At 38.7% G+C, this 22,950-nt stretch overlaps 1 long non-coding RNA gene across 3 annotated transcripts in view; it reads right to left on the bottom strand.

Moving 5' to 3' along the window:
- The window catches only part of LOC110361272 (uncharacterized), a 98,533-nt gene extending 75,791 nt beyond the window's left edge, over positions 1-22,742 (bottom strand). For 2 of the 3 annotated variants that reach the window (XR_010472414.1, XR_010472415.1), the window contains exon 1: positions 11,253-22,742. This is a non-coding gene — a long non-coding RNA (uncharacterized LOC110361272). Of the gene's footprint in view, positions 1-11,006; positions 11,176-11,252 lie in introns of those variants that run through there. The other variant, XR_002417756.2, reaches the window with a different exon arrangement.
- Positions 22,743-22,950: the final 208 nt, after the last annotated feature.

Below are 22,950 nucleotides of genomic sequence, written 5' to 3'. Positions count from 1 at the left end.
CTCTTCTTTGCTCTGTGGCTAACCCTGTCTAGCTAGCAACAACACAGCCCCAGTACACAAAGACCTATTCTCTCTTCATGCAAACTTTAACTCTTTCTGGAAAACACCAAGCTAAAGGATTAAAAAATATCCATAGAAGCTTTCTGTGCAATTTGTCTTTCTATTTTGGTCTGTAACCTGAACTGCAACTCTCCAGAACAGGTAAAGCTTTCCTCTCCGTGCCTCGTAACAAGCCAAGCATGTTGTCAGTACTTGACAAATAAGTGCTGCCTCTATAGAGTACTTTTTCCTACCCAACAGCTGGTCACTGAGAACTGCGTAGCCCCAGGAATGCAGCTCAGCAGCTAACCAGCAAGGTCCAGAAAAAGCAAATAAGCATTTTGAGGAAAGCTCATATCTCTGTCAGCTGCTTCTGGAACCAGAAGCAAAGACAAAAACAAAGGAAAAGAAACATGTTAAAATAACTGCAGCCAGCCTAAAATCCTCATTCTTTCTGCTCCTTATCTTGGCAAGTTAGTATGATACCTTGACCTCCCCTCCAATTAGCTTGGTCCCTCTTCCGACCCATGGGTGTAGGCTCAAGGGTGAAGGAATATTCAACCTACAAACCTGTAGTGGTGGTTTATTTAATGCATTGCCACCAGGGCACTTCAACTTTTTTCCTTTTTTCCTATAGGAATATTTTTTCTTTTAATAGTACCAAACATAACAGCAAATGAATGGCTGATCAGGCACATAAAAACTTTAAAACGCCAAAATTCAGAAAAGAAAGAAACAAGTATAAGTCTCACAAAAGATCTGAGATCATCAAGGAACAAAGCTAATCACTTGGTACACACTTTTACATGGGCAGAAAAAAGTTCGTGCTATATTCATAGATACATCACTATTCTCTTATATGGGACAGATTTGTCCTTGTAACACAGAAGAATGGCGTGCTGTGTTTCTTGTTCTAAGTAGCCTCCTAACAACATTAAAAAAATAAACCTTATTCTGAACTTTGAAGACTGAGAAGTTCTATTCTGATCTTAGACTGGGGCTTGCACAGGAGCAGAGTGCTCCTCCACATGCTTTGTAACCATTACCAGTTTTTCAAAGGGCTGGCTGCCTCCTACCCAGAGAGGAGCACATTGATGTTTCATGTACAGTATTTAAAATATTTTATGAAGCCAAAACTATACAGAAAACTGTGTTTTCAGCATTTTGTGTTGTTCCCCCAGTGAGAAGACTCTACATCTCTGGGGCTATTCAACCTGTCTGCTGTTTGGGCACAGAGTAGGCGGCTCCAGCACATGCAATTAATGTCAAGGAGAACTCTAGCAGAAATGCTGCTGTCTTCTTGCTTTCTTTTCTGCTTGACTTGCATGTTACTTAGGGTGCACATCAATTCACACAAGGAGAACCTTCTTACTCAGTCAACTCTCCATTACAATCATCATCACCTTTATTGTATTTTCATCACCTCCAAAGAAAAAAAATGTGTATTTCTGAGTAGAAAAAAATTATCTAAATTCAGCAGCACCCTGATCTGGCTATTATTGCATAACAGTCAATAACAAGATAACTTTATGGACTTAAAAAACATCACCAACTGGAAGCATCCCAAATAAACATAAGTTAAGACCACTCACAGATCCCTATGGTTTAGAGAGTAAAGGGCAGTCAAAGCATCGAATCCACTTTTTCATCTTGCTTATCCCAAAGAGAAAATCCAATATATATGTAACTTCTGTTCATTTATTTTTTCTAACAAACAAGGAACTGATGCACTGACTGTAAGCTGGAAGAAAGGAGCATACAGTGTTTCAAATGCAATGAAGCTTGAGAAGTTTAGTTTGGTGGAAATTGGTCCACACAACCGTATGTGGCTGAATTTTCTAAAAAGTAACAAACAGCCAGTGAAATGAGTTTGTATGCACATATATTTGGCTCAGCAGGCTGTGGTTTAGCCCCATAGGTAAGCTCAGGTTTGACATGGGTTAAAATAAAATAGTCCTTGGTGACCTGCCATGGTAACTGAACTCTTACTCTTGGAGGACTGGTTAAGAGGGTCCAGATCCAGCTCTTCCACAGTCACTGCAACTGGAACAGAGCTCGTCTGTCAGTGCCCAGCTCCATCAATCCTACATGTCTGATCTGAGTTTTGTTAAGAAAATAAAGTAAGGGAGCCCTGAGACGTACAGACATAACATAAATAAAAAAATACATTCACATTTCCAACTGTCCACACATTCTGGAGAAAGTTGCACCTATGTTATATTACTCAGCATGTGGTTTCAATTGTAACAACAATGCACATTTGTTCAACTGCATGTGAGCTGCTAACTACACTACCAGCGTGTTTAAATCTGGCATGGCCTGTGACTGCCTTTCAGGGGTCAAGTGTCTGGCGCTTGCCTGCAATGTTATGGTCGGTATAATCTTATAGATTACCCAAGCAACAGACCCAGACTCTTTAATGTCATGAAGGTGTATGTACATATGGTATGTATACACTGTATATTTTTCATAAGGTAGGAGGTCCAAGAAAGAGGGTACTGGGGGAAAAAAAAAAAGGGAAGCAAGAAAAAAAAAAATAGTATCTATCTAGTCTTTCCGGCACTTTTCATCCATTTTGCATTAGATTTACTAAATTAAATAAATAAATAAATATTTTACCCTACTCTCCTAAAACTGAAGCATTTTTCACTCATTTTTACAAAACACTGCTCATGGAAGTTGCCTTGCCCTGCAGAATTGTTTGCACTGGCTTGTACTCGTACTGACCATCACTGGGAGATTTTACCAGAAAACTTTGTGATAGCAAACATTCCTGAAAAAAACATTAACATTGGTGGTTTCTGATTTTTTAACCTCATGGATTTAGGATATTGTATTTCCTATAGGACAGGATATTATATTTAGGATATTATATTTCCTATATTTAGGAAATTTTCACTAATAGCTGCTGCATCTTTATAATGGGGAGACAAAGAGCAGAAGTCAGTAGGCCTCACTTTAAAGGTATAGCCAATGTATAGCTTCGGTGTAGAACTTCGCAAGAGAGGAGGACTGCAACACCAGCCTGCTAGGGAGAGAATGTAACCCGCATGTTCCAGGTGTGCTCTACTCGTATCTTATGCCATTACAGGCCCTTCTGAAACTAGATAATGCTTTCTCATGAATTTTCTTCATATACTACATTATAAACATCCATTTTACTTACATATAATTTTTTGCAAATTGAGTTTTGAAAGAAATCTTGCTGCTATGCATTTGTCTTCAGAAATCTCTTGACCTCACATTTTAGAACAGAGATGTGAAATTAAACAATGGGATGAGCAACATGTGTAACAGTATAATTAAAAACAGCACTATAATGCCTGCTCAGAAAAGGACCTAATTAAAGCTCTGCCATCTGCCTCAACTGTGACATTTCCTAACATATAAATGCTCAAAGTTGTAATCTTTATAATGTAAAAAACATAATTTTACAGGGGCAGGGGGAAGGAAGAAGCGGTTCTTTACAGAGTTACACAGTGTGAACCAGGAGTTCAGGACAATTTTTAACCCTTTCAGTCCTGAAAACAACCTCTGAGTGTATCCTGTGATAGACACATTACAAAAAGTTGGCGTGGAAGAAGTTCCTAACAGTGAAAGAAGCCATTAAAAGTTTCATAGAAAGAAGTAAAAAAACAAAACCCAAACCTATTAAAACACTTTTATGCCCATCTCTACTGTAAAATATTCCATGCTGTTCTTCCTACCCCGCAGGCTTTTGGGCATCATATGGCAGCCACAGTGGAACCACATTTTACAACCACATCCCTCACTGTCCCGGTGCCAGTTAAGGAGCTGCATAGAGATGGGCTCACAAATGATGATCAAGGGGATCTGTTTATATTTAGATTTAGGCCAAACATTTCCTGTGAAAGCCCCAGAACACGAGGATAGGTTTAAAAGCTCTTATACTTGTAACATTTCTGTTCTCTTGAGATGTGAGAGTATAAACTTGGATCTTGATGAAGTATTAACCATACCAAAATGAGATTTTTTTTTTATTTTTAAAAAACACACCAGTTTTAGATTTCTCTTAGATTTACTCCATTTACCTTCTCCACCTCAACCTGCCTTCTATCAAGATCCCTTTCAGTCTCAGAAATCTTACAGATATTCTGGAGGGCAAGGGGAAAGAATAAAGAAAGAAGATGAAAATTCATTATGAATGCAAATCCTGGTTGAGATTCCATATTACAGATAAACCCTTTGTATGGGCAGTCAGTACATGCATATGGTGGCTGTTATCTTCTCAGATAACTGATGATACTGATGATAACAGGACACTCAGATTACTCTTGCACTGGGTGAAGTGGCTGGTAGCAGGGTTAATATCTAGCCAGGGTGAAAACTTAACTGGCTATTAGAGGAATCTAACTCTGTTATTCCTGTTGCTTCAGAAGATTAGAAGAGTTTATATAAATTAACAGGTCTTGGCATGGCCAGCAATATCGTCGTTTAGCCAAACAGACAGAGTTTTAAGCAGCCCAGAGCCCCACACTTGCTCTTTTTTCCTTCTAGGTGCCTCATTATGCACCACAGCCAGGCACTGCCATCGCTGAGTTTAAACAGGAGCTGTAGCACACTCAGCATTTCTGAAAGCTGGGCTCGGGTTTAAGTGCCCAAAAACAGTACCAAGGAGCTGCAGTTTGGGCCAGCATGTTTTCTAATCTTGACTTAAATATTCATACAGACAAACAAAAGGGAAACCATGCAAAAACCTTCTTATGGAGAATTGTGTTATTGCATTTGAAGTTTGAAGGGAAATAGATGACACAAGCACCCCAGATGTGTTTCTGCATTGCACATTTTTCAAGTGGCAAAGCCATTTTAAGACACTTCCACCTCCAGGTATGCCAGGGCACTGAAGGGAGATGATCACTTCCTTCATTGTGACAATTCAGATGGGTTTATGACAGGCTAAGATGCTTTCAGTTTTATTCTTCTGTCTTTTAAACCACGTTATTTCAAAGATGAGGATGTGAGTGGGGAATTGTAACAGCTTAAGCCAACACAAGACAGTACTGCTTTCCCAGTGGGTAGTCCACTCAAGCAACTCCTACCATATTTCCACATGCTCACTATGGCTCTTGTATTTTCATAGCAACAGGTACTCCACAAAAATAATAATAATAATAGCAATAACAATCTGAAACAACAAGCACTTTTCAGTCACCCAGTGGCTCATGCCGTAGCCACAATCAGTAGTCCTAATGCATTGTATGGGCTGCAGGGAGGATGGGGACAGCTAGGGCCTCAGAGATCGCGAAAGTACTCCTTTGGACAGTGGAACATTTTTAGTTCGGCTTAAACTGATCATAAATCTTTAGAAGACTGAAGTCCAGTTGGCAAAACTGAGAGGCCACATACTACTAACAAGGCAGAGAAATGAGTGAACAGAGGCAGACTGTGAAAGCAGCTCTACTCTCAGTGAATTTTGAATGTGGAGTCCCAGCCTCGCTGAGGAAGCCCCTTTTCTGAGGACGTGCCGTGACAAAGAATAAAGACTGATGCTTGCTAATCTCAGAGGCTCAGACTGTTTGGGCCATCCAGCCAAGAGAGCTTAGACAGCACTTTGAAGAGCAGCCATGAAGAGTCAGCAAGAGTCACAACATCTGGAAATGGCATAAATTGCATCTTCATGTCTTGCAGTCATCACAATCCAGCCAACGTGCAAAGAGATTTAAGAGAGGCAGAGAAAGAGATACAGAAGGGAAGGTAACAGAACAGAGACGATAGATCAAAATTATATCAGGTTAACACAAGTAGGTTTGCTTGGGTCTAATGTTTGGCAGGGTTGATTCAGAGCCTGTAAAACTGGCATATGTTTCCCTACTGTGAGGGTTTCACATCCTCTCCTTTAACAAAACAAGCATCCGTGAAAACCAAATATTGTGATTTGCCTGTTTACTTACTGCGTTAGTCTGTGAGCAGCTTTTTCATGTGCACATCAACACCACTAACAAAAAACGTTTTATATCTTCTGTAGCAAAAACTGACAAGAAGCAACAGGGGCAGTGTGATGTGGCCAGGTTTACAGTGTCTCCAACAGAGGAGAGAGGGGGGAATGTCAAGTGAACCTTGCATCTTTTTCCCATCCAGTTCCAGCCCTGAAAATGTGAAGGACAGATTTATCCTCTCCCACAGCCTCCACAAAAAATCAGCACTACACTCAGCCATGTCCATCCTAATGCAAAGTCAAGACAACCTTAAAGAACAAACAAAAGGATTTCACAACCCATATTCATCTCCAAACTAGAAGAGCTTATACTTGTTTGCCTGTACAATATGTTATCTAAGCATATTCTGATAGAACTGGTCAATGAAGCTTGAACTAGGGTTTTTTATTCAACATGTTGAGTAATAGTTTCACATTTCATTGTCCAGGCAGTTGGAGTTTTGTGTGTGTTTGTTTTCCGTCTTTTCACTTCTTGAGTAGTAAATTAGGAGTGATCATTCTCGACAGAGAGAAAGCACATGAAAATTAAATCCATCTGCTTCTAACAAAGAATAAGAGAATGGATCCAACAGAATATTTCATTTGTTAAATACCACTTAAACCCAGCACTAGTACCCTTCCAGTGAAGCTGTGGTTTGGAGCAGTGGCTCAGAGCAAACCAACTGTGTCCCTGCTCTGCAATCCCCATGCCCTGGCTGGCCAGCCAGATGACCGATTTCCCTGGGTCAGGTGCAGCCGACCAGTTGCAGTTTGAATGTGTCACATGGACCTTTCAGTTCCCCTCTCAGTGAAGAACCAGACACATGACAAATCTACTGATTCAAGCCAAATTACATTTCTCCAAATGAGCAATTTACTATGACCTAGCTTTTTCACTGTAGCACTGCTGTAGATAAAAATGATACTGCATACGCTCATTTAAAACCATACCAACATTAACAACTCCTGTATATAGTGTGCATCTCATCTTTTAGTCTGGATTTTTCTAACATGAATTCTCTGTCAATAAAAAGACTCTTTTCTGGCTGCTCAATACCTGAGGCTGTTTGTTCAATAGCCTCAGCATTCCTCATTTATGTTAGTGGTGCAATGTCTGTCTTTCACAAGTAATAAACACATTCCTTCTCACTTTTAGGGTCTCTGCTATTGATCCGCAACTATTTTAAAAGTGTCACTGCTAATTTATAAATGACAGAGCTGGTACACTATCTGCCTGCTTGGTACCTCCATTTCCCTTTAGCAAGTTAAGAATTATACTGCCTCAAGAGGATTTGCAAAACAGCCATTTTATGTTTACAGTGACCCTCATGGCAACATTCAAAAATAGACTTCCTTGTCTTTGTCATGTGAGACTCTAATTCAGATCAAGCACTACTGATAATTTAATGAGGTGTCTTAGCTACTTCTACTCTGACTCTGGACCAGAACTATTCCCTTAACTCTTCTCTGCTGTGACATCCTGAGGCTTTATTCCATAACGATAATCTGAGTTAGCCCAGACATCTAAGGTTAATGGACTTGAGAAGCACAGAAAACATCTAAAAGATACATTTTTGATTAACGATAATTTCAAGAATTATTGACTTTTCTGCTTGAAAAACTACAACACAACCATTTCTTCTTATCTTCTGGGGAAAAAAAGCGTAATTTCATATCCTTTTAAGCTTACAGCCTATCAGATGAGACAGTAAGTAATTACAGAGTATTTGAGCGTACTTGATCTGAATGGAGACAACGACAACCTGTGAGAGCAAAAATATATTTGATTTGAATAAAACTTATCACATGTAATAAAACTTCACTTTGTTCATTCTCTCTGAAATAGCTGATTATGACCTATCTGTTTAAATACTGAATTAAGAATTCACCTTGAATAAAAGCTGAAACGACTCCACTAAGAGCCAAATCCAGAATGAACATCCTATGATATTTCTATTAATACAGTGCTCTTCTGTACTAAATACCATGCTATTGTAACATGCACAGATTTCTCCTATAATTAGGTAAGATTCTTAATTCTGTATTTCATTTTTGCCAGAAATGCTTTTACAGTATTTGATTTTTCACTGTGTTCATTTTCGTAGAAACAGTATCCTTATTACCAGTAGGAACAGGAGATTTTTGATAAGGTTTGTGTCAAACAGATTTGTAGTGATTTAGAACTTACTTGTTGCTTTATAGTTTGCCAGGTGCATACTAGAGGGTTGACATTTGGCAGAGTTGCAATTCCTAAATTTTGCATTTATGACATTTTTACGCACCTGCACATGGAGCTACCTCTTCTGCAAACTTACCATCTAACAAGTCTGAAAATAGGCACATATCTGTGACGCACAAGAACACAGCAGTGAGTCCTACCCGACGATGCATTTTTTCCTACCATAGAAAACTCACACCAGTCTTTTGGGGCAAAATAGCAATATAGATTACTTACTGCTCAAAAATAACATAGTAGCACACACGCAGTCTTTAGTGCATTACACAATATCAAGTAAGAGACAAGCAGAGTGGCCTTTAAAATATATGGAAAATATAATGCTGACAAAATTGTTACTAGCAAAATCTTTTTCTGCCTTAGCAGAAGTTATGGGTGGTCTTCACAAGGAAAAAAAAAAATAAGAGAGTGTTGGCTGCAGCTAGCTCACTGGCAAATGCAAAACCAAATATCTGGCACCAGGTGTGAAAGTCGTGAGGCACCCCCAACCTCATGGTCATTAGAATTTTGCAAGATTTCCAACTCAAGTAAGACTTCCCAGCTCACACCTCCTTCATCAGCCCTCATTACACTGGCTGAAATTATCTTGGCAATGGGGATAATTATTCATCAGTTACTGTAAGTGTTACAGACATATCTGAATCAAAAGCAGTGGGCAGGACGGATACGCGGCTTCGAGAACTCCCACCGTGTCTGTTGAAAACTCTCGTCCGGGAGGGCTGGAAGTTGTGCCTGCAGCCAAGAAAGGCCCAGTAACAAAAAAAACTCCTTCATGTTTATCTTGAACTAGGATGCCCACTACAGTCATGTGATTTACCACTAGCGTGAATCATCTTCTAGATACTCAGATTCATTTAAATGCCTCATTTAAAGTCCTCAGTTGCTTAAGAAATTATCTAAACCACAGATCTGTAAGTAACCCCTCGTCAGTCCCCAACCAAAAGATAGAAGGTTGATCTCCAGCTCACATGTCAGTAACAATTTATTTGCTTGTCCAGCCACGTTTTTTTTGTTTCTTCTTGCATCAAGTGTTGCTTCAGCCCACCATCCAGGTCCCTGTCCTTCATAGAGCTCACACATTGTCAGGAAATGTTTACTTTGCCGTATGCCATCACAATCCTGGGATGAAGTATCAAATGACAGGCTTTCATCTGGATATAATTTATTCATTATATCACTACTTTATATTAAAGAAAACGCACCAGTGTGAAAGCATGAATGGAAAACACATTTTAGCTATTGAATAACCTGGAAATTATTAACGTTAAAAGCTCTTGAGTCAGACAGAGCAGCATCATATTATGAGTATAATATGTTAATGTTTCGGTCATGCAATCTCTGCAGGTCTTTTGAAACACCTGTGGAAATAAGTTTTGCACTATTACAATGCTAACAAATACACTGGTCCTAGTCAGTTTAATTGCTCAAATTATCCATATGACTGAGTTTTATGAACTAATAAAACACATCCTGATAGAGATATAATAAACACTTTGTATGAAGTACTACATTGAGTCTATTTTCAACAACTTCTTCCTATTTTCTCTTTCTCCTCTGCTTTCTTGTTCCTTGGGTTATATTCAGTACAGCTGCTACTGAGAAGACCCCTGATGCTGCTTGTGGTGGGATGGAAAATATGAGAGCTCATCATTTAGCATACAATGGACAGTCTATCTTTAAAAAGCAAAGACACTGAAGAATAGACTTAACTCTTTCCAAAGAAACCATGTCAACAGCTCCAGCTCCCTCTTTCAGCACAGAGGAAGAGTCACCATTTCTTGCTATCTCTCTTTTCCTTCCTTAGGCCAGATCCGTATTCTGAAATGTCATCACACCTCACCTGCACCTACTGCCTCTTCATTTTTACTGCCTCTTCTGAGTGTTTTGTCATTGATAAGAGAGTCTGGCAAACCATTTTCCTTACCTAGCATTAACATCCCTGCTTTTACATTAATAATTGTGTCATAAAAAGTGAAAGACTGTAAAGTTTTATGACATCTAAAGATAGGCCTGAGTGGCAAAACCTGCACACTAAGTGAAAATTCTCCCAACCTGAGAGGTGTAGGGTTTCAAGTTTTACATGTCTTTTTCCGCTCTTCTAAATGATTACATGTTCTGCTACTTTCTTGTGAGGAAATTGACATGAATACACTAAGGAATTTTCATTTTTAGTTTCTGATCACAGAAGGAAGTACAGCCAGTAGAGGTAAGAAGTTTAAGATGTGATAGTTTAAACATTTGGTTCAGGAACATAGAAGATGATGGAAAGAAAATAGGTAATTGCATTAATTAATTCATGTACATTTTTTTTTCATTTTAACAACAGTAATTTTGAAAGCTGATGGTCCACATCAGTAAGGGATAACTGATTATCAATGGAAGTGCATGAACTAAAATCATGCAGTATTTCTGAAGCTGAAGTATTTACAACCGAACAAGTTATTGAGTAGACCTAAATGATGAAAATAGATAAGTCATTCAAAACAAAATGCAAACCCTCACCTAATTTGATCACGAGCCAAGAAAGGATTTATGACCCTTACACTATTCAAAAAATACTTCCCTTCACACTCTTAAAATCAAATTTACAGCTATATGAATGTTTGTTAACATAGAAAAGAAGGGCATATATATAATATAATATACTGTCAAATATCTTTATTCAGTTTTTTTCTAAATACAATCACACAGCTTGCTTATCCTTCTGATTCTGTGTATTTTAACAGTTCTACATTATTAAAGTCATTCAGAAACTGGCCACTCCCTACTGTGGTGCTCTAAAATAGCCAAACTCACCGGCTGATTAGTCCATAACAATTCAATCCAAGGCAAAAATCCAGCATCCCAGAAGCAGCTCTCTTTTCAACCTTCTTGGGCTGGTACAGGACATGGAGGACTCCAGCCCTCTAGCCCACCCCCCTGGCAGACATTTCCCCATCCAGAGCAGAGAGGAATCATTCCTCTATGTGAGTTCCCAGTTAAAAAATTAGCTTCGAAATGATAATGACATTGATTGCACATTACTTTCACAATAGGTCTCACCTGGCTTGGAGTTGGAGCAGCTGGCTCTTCTTGCTCCACACAGGTGGGCGCCCTTCAGCAGAGAAATGCAGCCGACAGCTGGAGGTGGCCCTGTTTTAAAGCACTGCAGCTAGATCCCCTGGACATGTCCTGTCTGAACCCTTTAAAAAAGCAAACAGAAATTGGCAGCTTTTGATGCTGACAGTGGACAGCAATGCAAAATAAAATAATCGCTCAACAAGCAATCCAGGGTACCTTCCCCAGTTTTACACTAGCAAACATAGTATAAGATACCAAGAAAAAGCAAGAAAACTAAGGGAAAAAACATAACAGATCAACAGTCTTGGTTGTGTAAGTTGGTCATTAATATATGAGAAGCTGGCAAGCCTGAATTACAGGAAGAATATCTCTTGCTTAATAGCATAGTTTGACAGCTGATGGAAAAGTAAAGGATATTTTCCTAAACCGCTAAGTCTGCAGCTAAGATTAAGCAGCAATTACAAGAAAGGGGATGTTCTTCAGCCAAATAAATAAAAATGATGGAATTTCACAGTAGTTGTCCTATAAATCTGCTTCCTAAATTCTCTTTATAGGCTTTGGACTTGACAAAGAAGCAACAGCTTCTATGGCAGAAATTTTAAAATTCTTTTACAAGTATGATCTGTATCACAATAATTCTAATGAGTTGTACTTTATTAATGAAAAGTGATTTCTGAGATTTTCCCCAGAGTTTGACAGGATGTTTAAGTAGCGTAAATGGCATCTTATGGGCCCTTTGAACTCTTTTGAGGAGACTCAGGCAATACCCACCAGCATCCAGTACCTTTGCATTCACATACAAAAATAAAAACTATTCTGGAATTGATTTCACAGCACACATAAAGAGGCCTCTGCAGCATCCAGAAACATAATGAATTCATGGAAGTTTTGCGCTTATTTACAGGCTGAAGACAGCGATGCCATAGTCTCAGCAGGAACATATATTCAAAAAAATTACAGCAAGGAAGTGAAAATTGAAACAATAACTTCTTAAAAACTGAAACAACGACTTCCTAAACAAACAGTTCAGAGAACCTTGGAACTGAACCTAATGCCAATGAGAAAGTGACAAGCATCTTTGAAGCCAGACAACTTTCACCTGCTTTAATACGATTTTAAAATAATAACTCCTTGTTCAAGTCATACTTGCGGTGACATTAGATCTCTTGAGCTCTGAACCATTTTCCATTCCCATAAAATCATCTTATGCTTCCTTCTTTGTTTACCTGATAGAAACCTGTAAGGAACTATGAACAGCAAATAAGGTTAATAAACATTAATACGATTATTATAAATAACTGGAACAAGATGTATGCATATATATATGTGGTATATATGTGTATATACAGATACAGATAGATATGAAGATACTACTTTTTGAGTGGGTTTTTTTTTTCCTAATGAGGAAACCAGGCTGTCCATGTAGCAGACTCAGGAGTAATGTTTATTGAAGAATGTGATCCCAGTTCGAAAAAACTCACCTCCTCCTTCACCACACTATACTATCTAATTAACCATTACATTCTTTAAAGCATCTTAAAGCCATAAGGAAATTCAGCCACTTTGGCAAGAGATATAAATGTAAACACATTATCAATTTAACAGAAATTCCTTGCATCGAGCTCCAGTGTGGTGTTATTTTTCCTTCCTTTTATACATATGTTAAAATAATATTGTAAAAGGATTCCCGTACTCTGTCTTCAAATCTTTCAGAGGATGATTCACTCTATTCATTTTCACTAGGCACAGTGCTGCTTAACTTTAACTGAACATACCTTTTATACATTTAATGTGGATTCAGACCAATATGCAGCGACTGAATGAGTCTTTGCTAACAATGCCAACAGACTGAAACAAAATACACATGTATGAAAGAAAGCATGGGTGAGAGGGAAGTGCTTGGCAGAAGGAAAGAAGCTTTTGGTGATTTGGTGGTATGTGAAAGAAACTGGGCAGCCTCCCATCAAATTACATCTTTCCATCTGCCTTGTTCCTGCTCATCAGCGTACTGGGCCCATACTCTCCTCTCCTGGGTAAATAATTTGGAGAGCAGAAGGAAAAATGCAGTGGCTCAGTCAGTATGATTCAGGGGTTGGGAAGCAAGAAGTTGGCTTGCAAAACTGTGACTCCATCTATAGAGAGTATGCTTATATACACAGAAAGGATCTGCCTCACTACTGAACAAATCCTCTCTGCCCAAACAGGGCAGGATTTAAGCAGGACATGCAACAAACTACCAATTGGTGAGAGTTAATCCTTTCACAGTAGCATTCAGTCCTTGCCAGTCTTACCTAAATGTCTGATTTCTTATCACTTTCATATTCTTAAGAGGCTCACAGGCAACGCAATTTGCAGTGAAGATCACAGAGCTTTGCATCGCTTTGGTGTGCCCATCAGTCATTTTCCTCCTCTAAAGCTGTTTTAAAGCTGTCAACAGGCCTGTACAGTAACTGAAGCATACGGAGATGAAGTGGGTGCACAAAGAATGGCTGAGTTTCAATTTGAAATGCAGATGCCTCTGTGCTGGGGTCTGTTTTCTAATCTACGCTAGTTCTATATGATAAGGACCCAGCAAATCTGTGCCTCATGTAACTCATCACACTGCAAGATTACATGTGAGACTCCCACAGCAACTGAAGGAGGTGCAGTGACAAGCTTGGTGAAGGTACAGATGAGTTATTCAGTGCAGGAAAAGCACACCAAACCAGCTGCCAGTTCCTATTTTTATGGCACTTTGAAACACATCAACTTCCTGTTCCATGAAAGTCATCCAACTGATGGTTGATACCACCTCATCCTAGTATCACTACAGCTGTATCAGGAAGATATTTCCTTGCAAACAAGAATTACTTCGGGGGGAAAAAAGGGACAAATAAAACCCCAGACTAGTAGAGAGCTGGCAATGACAGCATTGCTCATATCTCTGCATGACAAACATCTCTCCCCATGCACACACTTTCATTGGCCCATAACCAGCCCAGCCCAGGTTTGGGCTGTGCAGTACAAGAAATGGGGAATCAACAGCAGGTCCTCAGCTGGAGAGCTTCTTGCCAGTGAGGCTCCGTCTGACCTTTCAGGCTAAAGATCAAATTCAATGTGTTGCTCAATCCTTTCTAGAAAGCTTTGCTTCATAATCAGTGTTCTCAATAAGAATCTCACATCCAGAAAAACTCAGGGAGAGAGAGAAGCTTCTCTGCTGTAAGTAAAATGTTGTCTTTTTTTTCTAATAGTGAGACTACAGGCACTATGATACACTATAAAACAACTAGACTATGTATTTGCATAGTTATTTCCCACGTCACATCCTAAAGAACCAAGAGACTGGCTTATGTCAGAAAGATCAAAGTATTTCCCGTTATTTCTTTGGATGTACAAAGAAAGTTAAACTGGAAACAAAGTGAAAAGGAGAACTTTTACTTCTTATAGGTGTTAAGTCAGAGAAGTCATGCATGGAATTGTCTCAAAATGGTCACTGATTCATTCTCACAGCTCTCCTGAGTGTCTTCACACCTTTATTTGTGATCCAGATATTTATGTAACACTCTGGAATTCATCAGAGACCAGTCTGAAATATTGTCACAAGGCAGCCAAACTACCTCAAGATGCCTTACTAGAATTCAAACATACATGCTGCACAGGAACAACTTCTTAGCAGACTTTACAGAAGGGACCAGATAAAGCTGCCAAAGGAAATGGAATTTAAAGCCAAAAATATGTGAAAATAACCCCCAGAATTGTGCACTTTATCTCTACTGGGGAAACATTTTCTTTTCCTTTTCTTCCTAATTTAATTTACATTTATTTCCATTGTACTTTGGAAAGCAATTTTGCACCAAATTATTTCTATCACATTTTAGACAGACTTATTTTTACTTCATTAAATCATGTAGCAAGAGCTCTAACTTGAACCAAGGGACTCCAGCAATTCCTTCTCCTAGTACAAGCAGCCAATGTGTCACCTCTTATAGAACACTCCAGCATCTCTTGCTTTGTAGTTTTCTGTCATTGCTATGATCACTGATCCAGTTGCACCATATAGACTATTCCAGTACCAATGGACTTTTAGTATTCTTTACCTGCAAGAACTTACTTATACCATATTTCAAACAGATTTTCTATGAGCAGCTCTTGGTAGAACACAATCGCCTCAATAGTTAGGGAAATCCAATACAAAGCAATAGGAATGCCACTGAAAACAAGGTGTTCTTTTTTAAGGCTGAGATGAAAGCACGCAGAAAGATTCTTATATTCCTCAGAATGTGTGTACACCTTGATTACTCTTCCCTATTTTAATTTATTTGAACCTGAAAAAAGAAGGGAAAGTCAGTCTAATTCTATAAGACACAGTGCTCCGATTGTGTTCAGATATCTCTGTCCCCAAATTTAATTATCTGTACAGGGCAAATTTGGAGATGGGTATTATAGCTGTAGTTACTGGTTTTGCTGCTACTCAATACACATTTAGGAAATGCCGAATGTCATTCCACCTTCTCTTGTCTTCTTATTAAGCCTACCCTTGGAAACACTACTGTCCTTCTAATGGCAACCCCAAAGAAGAGAACAGCACCCACTTTCTTTCTCCTGTCTTGCTATATTGTTTTCTCTCTGTTGTAGAAAGAGTCCATTGTATCTGCCAGTTCAACAAAGAAAAAGTCTAGCCTTCCTCTTTACCTTCTTCGAATTTGCATCAATATCCAAACCCTCCTGAATTCACCTGTAATTTTTTTCCCACCGTCCTCACAAAAAAAGCCACCATTCACTGATTTCTTACCCACCATATGGTGGTCTTCACATTACTTCTTACCAGTAAATGAGATTATTAGGTTCTTAGGTTCAGTTGGTGACTGCTTCTCTGAAACCAACAGAGACCAGCTCCGAAGTTTATCTGAGAAAATAAAAAAATACTAGAATGACAAAAAAATTCACCATACACACATTGTCATATCATAGTAATTCTTGTAGTCATGTCCAGATGACTAACAATTCACAACAAGACTGTCAAAACTATCTAAATATTTGTTATCTGTCTTCTGTTAGTGGTGAGGCCTCTTACCTGGAGTGGTAAATGCTTTTATGCCTTTAGAATGTGGGGTTCTAAAGTTACCCACCTTTTACTAGTAACACTTGCAAGCAAGCTAAGAATTAAAGTCACACTTTATTTCAGTGGGGCTGTACTAACTGATGAGAGGACTTCATAAAATCCCTCAGTACTTCAGACAGTCATCTCTGCTCATCACTGGCACTTGGAAACTCTGTCCTTGAAGAGCTTCCAGTGCCCATGACAGAGCAGTCAAGCCCTGGCTCACTGGTGAACAGTCCTAGCTCACAACCTCTAATCAGCAATCAAAGACATAATCAAAATTTGCAATGGAAACCACTGCACCAACCAGACAGCCAAAAATCTGTGCTAGCATTAAAAAAAAATTAAAAAAAACAAACACAGAATGGTTATCCCTGGCTCAGAAAATTGACCACAGCTGTTGCTAAAAACTAGGCCAGTTCCACAGGAAACCCACAGAACTGGCAACTTTAGAACAGTAACAAGCTTCCCCAACAACTTTTCATCATGGTCCCTCGGGCAGTGCGCAGCCAAAGCGGATGCACCAGCCATTCTCCAGCAAACCTCGTCGGAGTTCTCTGTGCTGGCCTCTTCCACTGTCTCTCACTCACAGGTCACTCCAGCATGCAGTGGTCAAAAAGGGAGCCATTGAAACTTTCCAGTGTGATTTTCAAGAAAAACATATTTCAGCATACTTCAGGTACGTGGCCCATGAACAAATGTACAGCAGTTTATACGCAAATATTCACCATTTTCCCAGAAACTTGGGGCCAAATTCTGAAGTAATTGAAACCTTATGCAACTGTTGACTCTAGTGAGAACAAACAGGTGTTATGTCAGTTATCACAGACTATGTCAGTGAAATAGCCCCAATTTGGGGTTGCACTATGACAACTTTGTATAGCTGACATAAAAGGTTTTATAATCAACATAACCAGGCACAAGAGGCTCGTCAGTGTTACAGGGAGGAGCAGTATACAATCAAAGGAAAAGTAAAAAGGGCCAAGATTTCCTCCAGTCCAGAAAATCCCAATGACTCTTATCTCCAAGGAGTATTTAACAACTTGCACAAGTCAGAGCAGGCATAAAACTGCTCTAATATAGGCCAAGTAAAGGGCGCAGTGCATGGCTGTGATAAAAGTTGCCTAATAAAAATACTGTTATTCAAGATGTTCTTTTCTTTTAGGAGGATTTGCACATTCTTTGCAAAAATAAGAGAAGACATTGTTTCATGCTCACAAAAGCAGGTGAAACTACCTGCACTTTACAAAATTACGGTGTGCCTTCCTTCATCACTGAACAGGATTTCTGTCTAAATTCTACTCACCAATTCCTACATCCCACTCTGTTTTCTAAAAGAAAATATCACCTGTAGAAGCTATTGAACTGTGCTTGGCCTGCCAATTACTGTAAAGGAGCTAGAATTCCTATTTTTTTTATATGCATATACGGCCTTTTATCCTTTCAGTTGTCAAAAAAGCCGAATCTATGCTTCCTTCTCCTGACTACAAAAGAAGCATGAAGGAGATAAGGATTTTCTAAGACACAAATGACATTGCCTCTCAGTCAGTTATATAGTGTTCTATGGGCTCTAAAAATCTGTCCAGGAATCACAACTGATTATATTTAAAGTCAACTAGTTGCTTTGATTAAAGATGATGGAACATAACAAATAAACCTATTGGACAGTAATATGTAGCAAATTGAATTTACATTACTTGTATGAGTTTAGGGGTGATTTCTACACCCTTTAGCTTTCTCACAAGAATCTTCAAAAGGCAGAGGCAGTGGGAATTCAGCTTGATGGCCGATTTCCTGAGCATATATAAAGATAAGTCTTCAATATTGTTTGCCTATTTATCAGTTTGCTGAAGACATTTTTAGAGCATTTCACTTACCCATAATTCAGAGAGAAAAGCTCCCTACAGCTAAAACCACATCAAGCTTCTTGAAAATATTTAATAGAATCATAGAATCATTTTGGCTGTAAGAGACCCTCAAGATCATTAAGTCCAACCATTAACACTGGCACTAAACCATGTCCCTAAGAACCTCATCTACACATGATTTAGGGAAATTTCACATAGACAGCACCAAATTCCGATATCAACTGGCTATGTTGCCTGTGAAGACCAGAGTAGCTTCAAAAATCAAGAGGTGTCATGGTAGTACCTGCCTTGGCATTTAACAAACGCGTAGCTAGCCATGTCACACTGGCAGGTATGTGGATATTTGACAAACAATTTAGCACTGGTAGCTGCTCCAGATGCTTTTAGTCAGGCTAGCAGCACAGAAGTATATATGCATATGACATAATCAGTCTGGGACAATATTTAAAAAACAATCATTACTTGTTCTTAAAACCAGATGCTATAATATATAGCTGTATTTGGAGCCTGTGGATGCTGGCACGTGAACTAGATGGACTTCCTGCACACAGACAAGCGCTGGAAACGTTGCCTCATTAGGAGAAACTCTTCCCATATGCTCTGGGACTGTTTGGAATTCCAGTGCTTGAGAGATTTCCTCATTGTTAGGCATCACCTAATTTGAAACGCAGTCATGCCAGACATCTTTCCATTATCACTTCAGGAAAGTTTGCTAGCTCCTTCTGGGATTAATGGACAATAAAAGGGATAGTTGCATCATACCTCCCAAAGCCAAAAGTATTAATTCATGAGCACACACCTCTGATGTTCCGTGCTTGAGGTAACTGTACAAACAATCTTTCCTGGATGGATGGACATTGGAACAAATGATAAATAGAAGACTTGCAATATCAATATTCTGTGTATTTACAAATAACAATTACTAACTTTTATTAAAAACATATATTTTTTATAAGCTTCTGTTATTCTTTAAATATTTTACCTTGACATATAAATAAATAAATAACAACAATATTTCAGGTGTAATTACATTAAGCATCCTAAAGAATTAAAATAGTGTCCAATTTAGCCCACTGAGGATGGGGGAAATATTAGAAAAAAAAAAAAAAAGTAGATTTATTTAATTCATATGTGCATTGGGTAAGTGTATTTTAAGAATATGAATCTTCCCTTGGATCTATTCAAAAATAGAAACAAAATTCATCCTTCAAGCAATTCTGGTTAGCTTAAAGGAGTTACACCAGCATTCATATTGGTCCTGTTTTTTTACTAGAATTGCTTGACTTTACAATTAATATTGTTATGCAACCATCCATAGAACTTCTTCCAGGTGGTTTAAAATAAACTGGGCTCAAATACAGCATATTAGATGTAACAATGAAGTCTATTCTCTTGTGATTTCATTCATTGAATTACTGCAAGAAGTTTATGGTAAAAAGGAAGTGCAAGGAAAACGGTTAAGGCAAATTAAAACACTTATCCGTTACCCTTCTCGTACTGCCGTGTAAGCTGCATATAACTGGAACCAAAATTACAAGTCAAAACAATGCTCACCAAAATTTTGTTTTACACACTAAATATTTCCACATTACTACCAACTTGACCCAACAAAAATATCAGACTGCTGTCAGCAAACTTGCATTTTTCAACAGCTCGGCATCTGATCCATCTCTCACAATGTCTGAAACACAATCAACAGATTGAAAATAGCTTCATGTATACATGTATCAAAGACACAGACATCCACAATAATGTTGGTTACATAAGAAACAGATAGACATTTTCTTTAAATTACTATGCAAGAATAAAAAGCTCACTTCTTAAAGAGGTTTAGAAACAGATCCAAATGCAGTCAAACAAAACAAGAGTCTTTCTATTACTTTCAGTAGTCTTTAGATCAGCCCCTCATTTATTTATATGCATTTTTTATGAAGAGCCCCAGGGCGCAAATTGACTCATTAGATTAAATACAGATCAACAAAAAATATCTTTGTGACTCTCATCTCCTCCATGTTAAGGAAGCATTATCTTGAGCAAAGTAATTAGTTGGTGAGTATAACTATTGATTTATAAAGAATAATGCTGAGTTTTTAACATTTTTCTGCATGTCCTGACAAGCTCCATGGAGATACTTTACATGAGACATTATTCAAAAGCTATAAGTCTGCTAAATTAAACATGGGGCTCTGAGGTCTTTGAAAGTTAAGTTTGGAGAAATCAAAGACTTTCACCTATACAACTTAGTGAAAATGAGCAGCTACAAAGCACACTGCCCTTCACTGTTTTGAGTTCTTCAGCCCATTACTAAATTTAAAGCCAGCACTTGGGTTTATAGCTTCTTTCCATAGATTTCACATTTCTCATCTTATTTTCAATGCTGGTTAGAACTGGAACCTTTTTCTGCCCCATTTTCAAATGAAGGCTAAGAATAGATTTCCTCCTAGCATGTTATTAATATTCCCGCTTTGGTCTACGATAGTCATTGTTTTTCTATGTCACTTTGAAGTTAAGTTCTGTTCATTATTTTTTGACGTTTGCTTTGTTGTTCATCTTTCACCTCAAAGAAACTCCAGATATTTAAAAGCTCTTTGAGATAATGATATTTAGGTGAATCATTTGTTCACCTTACTGTTCTTTTTGGTCTTTAATACACACTGAGAACTCTGTGGTTAGATTTGTTCAGAGCACAGTTCAGGGAAACAGTCCACTCTTCTTATTTCTGGAAATAGTTCAGCCACTGATTTCATAGCCAATTACAGAAACACATTTCCTAGCAAGTATCTCTGCCACGGCATTTGCAAACAGTTAATATTTTATTCTGATTCTTCTTTGAAGTTTTCTCTGACTAAACTATTAAATTTACTAAGAAAGATACATTACAATAGTTGTAAAGGATGTCAGCTGAAGGCATCTTCATTGTGGCCTTTCTGTTTTTCAAAGACGTGGTATCCTCTGGCCATTTAAAATAATTATAATATACTGTTTCTTTTGCTTCCTTTTGTGGGGAAAAATAATTTTTAAAAAAATAATTAAAAAAAAAAGGAAAAAAACTCTCTAGCATATCAGTTCAAGGCTCAGGCAGCACTTATATCCCACTCAAAACCACAGGTCAGTGTAATTGTTAAACTTGAAGAGCTGCACAAAGGGAACTGGTTTCTGCCACTTTGGAAAAAGCCAGTCCATTGTGTATCTGGACTTTCTCCTCAAATGTGGTCTTCAAGTCACTGGTGGCCCCAAATTACCTCTGTCTGACAACACATGGACGCAACTACAAAAGTATTTTTTTTAAAAAAAGGAGATTGACTGACTGAAGGCAAGAGTATTTCCTGGCACTTGGAACATGATTATATGATAGATGGGCTGCAAGTTTACCTTTACGGCACTGTTCTTTCATATTATATTTATCATACCTTTGTTGCCTATCACCGTTGTGACAAGTATCTGTGAATACTAATAGTACTGTTTCAGAAAACAGTGTTTCTCTAGTCCCTGTCCCAGCAGAGGTATTTCTCTTTTGCTGTATCCATTTCTTAAAGACAAAAATATTTGTCCCAATGTTGCTCCTTCTAGAAAGAGGAACAAGACAAATTTTTCCCTGCTCAGATTTTGTATGGATAAGGAGGAAATTACAAATTCTGTCATATGAACATTCAACTCCCTGTATTGAACTATTTTCTGAATGATTACTTTTCCTACTGAATGAATCCAAATTAAAAACATTGTAAATTGCCTAGGAAGAAAAGGAATCAGGAACAAAGTCTTGAGCTTGTCTCTAAAAACCTAGTAAGAGCCTTTTGTAGGGGAATTTTAAAATAAAAGGCATTTTAACCTGTCTTTCAGTCATCTCCAGGGAACTTCATGTTACTGTCAGAATCTTGTCACTGTCGTTGAACTACTCAGTTAAATGAGATAGCTCAGGCTTCTGTGATATCCTTTTACCCTCTTCTGGTAGATGAAGCCTGATATCACAAATCACAGAATCACAGAATGTTAGGGATTGGAAGGGACCTCAAAAGATCGTCTAGTCCAATCCCCCTGTCAGAGCAAGAACACCCAGATGAGGTTACACAGGAAGGTGTTCAGGCAGGTTTTGAATGTGTCCAGAGTAGGAGACTCCACAGCTCCCCTGGGCAGCCTGTTCCAGTGTCTGTCCCCCTCACTGAGAATAAGTTTCTTCTCAAATGTAAGTGGAACCTCTTGTGTTCCAGTTTGAACCCATTACCCCTTGTCTTACCATTGGTTGTCACCGAGAAGAGCCTGGCTCCATCCTTGCGACACTTACCCTTTATATATTTATAAACATGAATGAGGTCGCCCCTCAGTCTCCTCTTCTCCAAGCTAAAGAGACCCAGCTCCCTCAGCCTTTCCTCATAAGGGAGATGCTCCACTCCCTTGATCACCTTTGTTGCCCTGCGCTGGACTCTCTCCAGCAGTTCCCTGTCCTTCTGGAACTGAGGGGCCCAGAACTGGACACAATATTCCAGGTGTGGTCTCACCAGGGCAGAGTAGAGGGGAAGGAGGACCTCTCTCGATCTACTAACCACCCCCCTTCTAATACACCCCAGGATGCCATTGGCCTTCCTGACCACAAGGGCACAGTGCTGGCTCATGGTCATCCTGTTGTCCACCAGGACCCCCGGGTCCCTTTCCCCTACGCTGCTCTCTAATAGGTCATTCCTCAACTTATACTGGAACCTGGGGTTGTTCCTGCCCAGATGCAGGACTCTACACT

This window comes from Columba livia, chromosome 4 (genome assembly GCF_036013475.1).
Source record: "Columba livia isolate bColLiv1 breed racing homer chromosome 4, bColLiv1.pat.W.v2, whole genome shotgun sequence".
Lineage (NCBI taxonomy): Eukaryota > Metazoa > Chordata > Aves > Columbiformes > Columbidae > Columba > Columba livia.
This window is presented reverse-complemented; position numbering and strand designations above follow the sequence as displayed.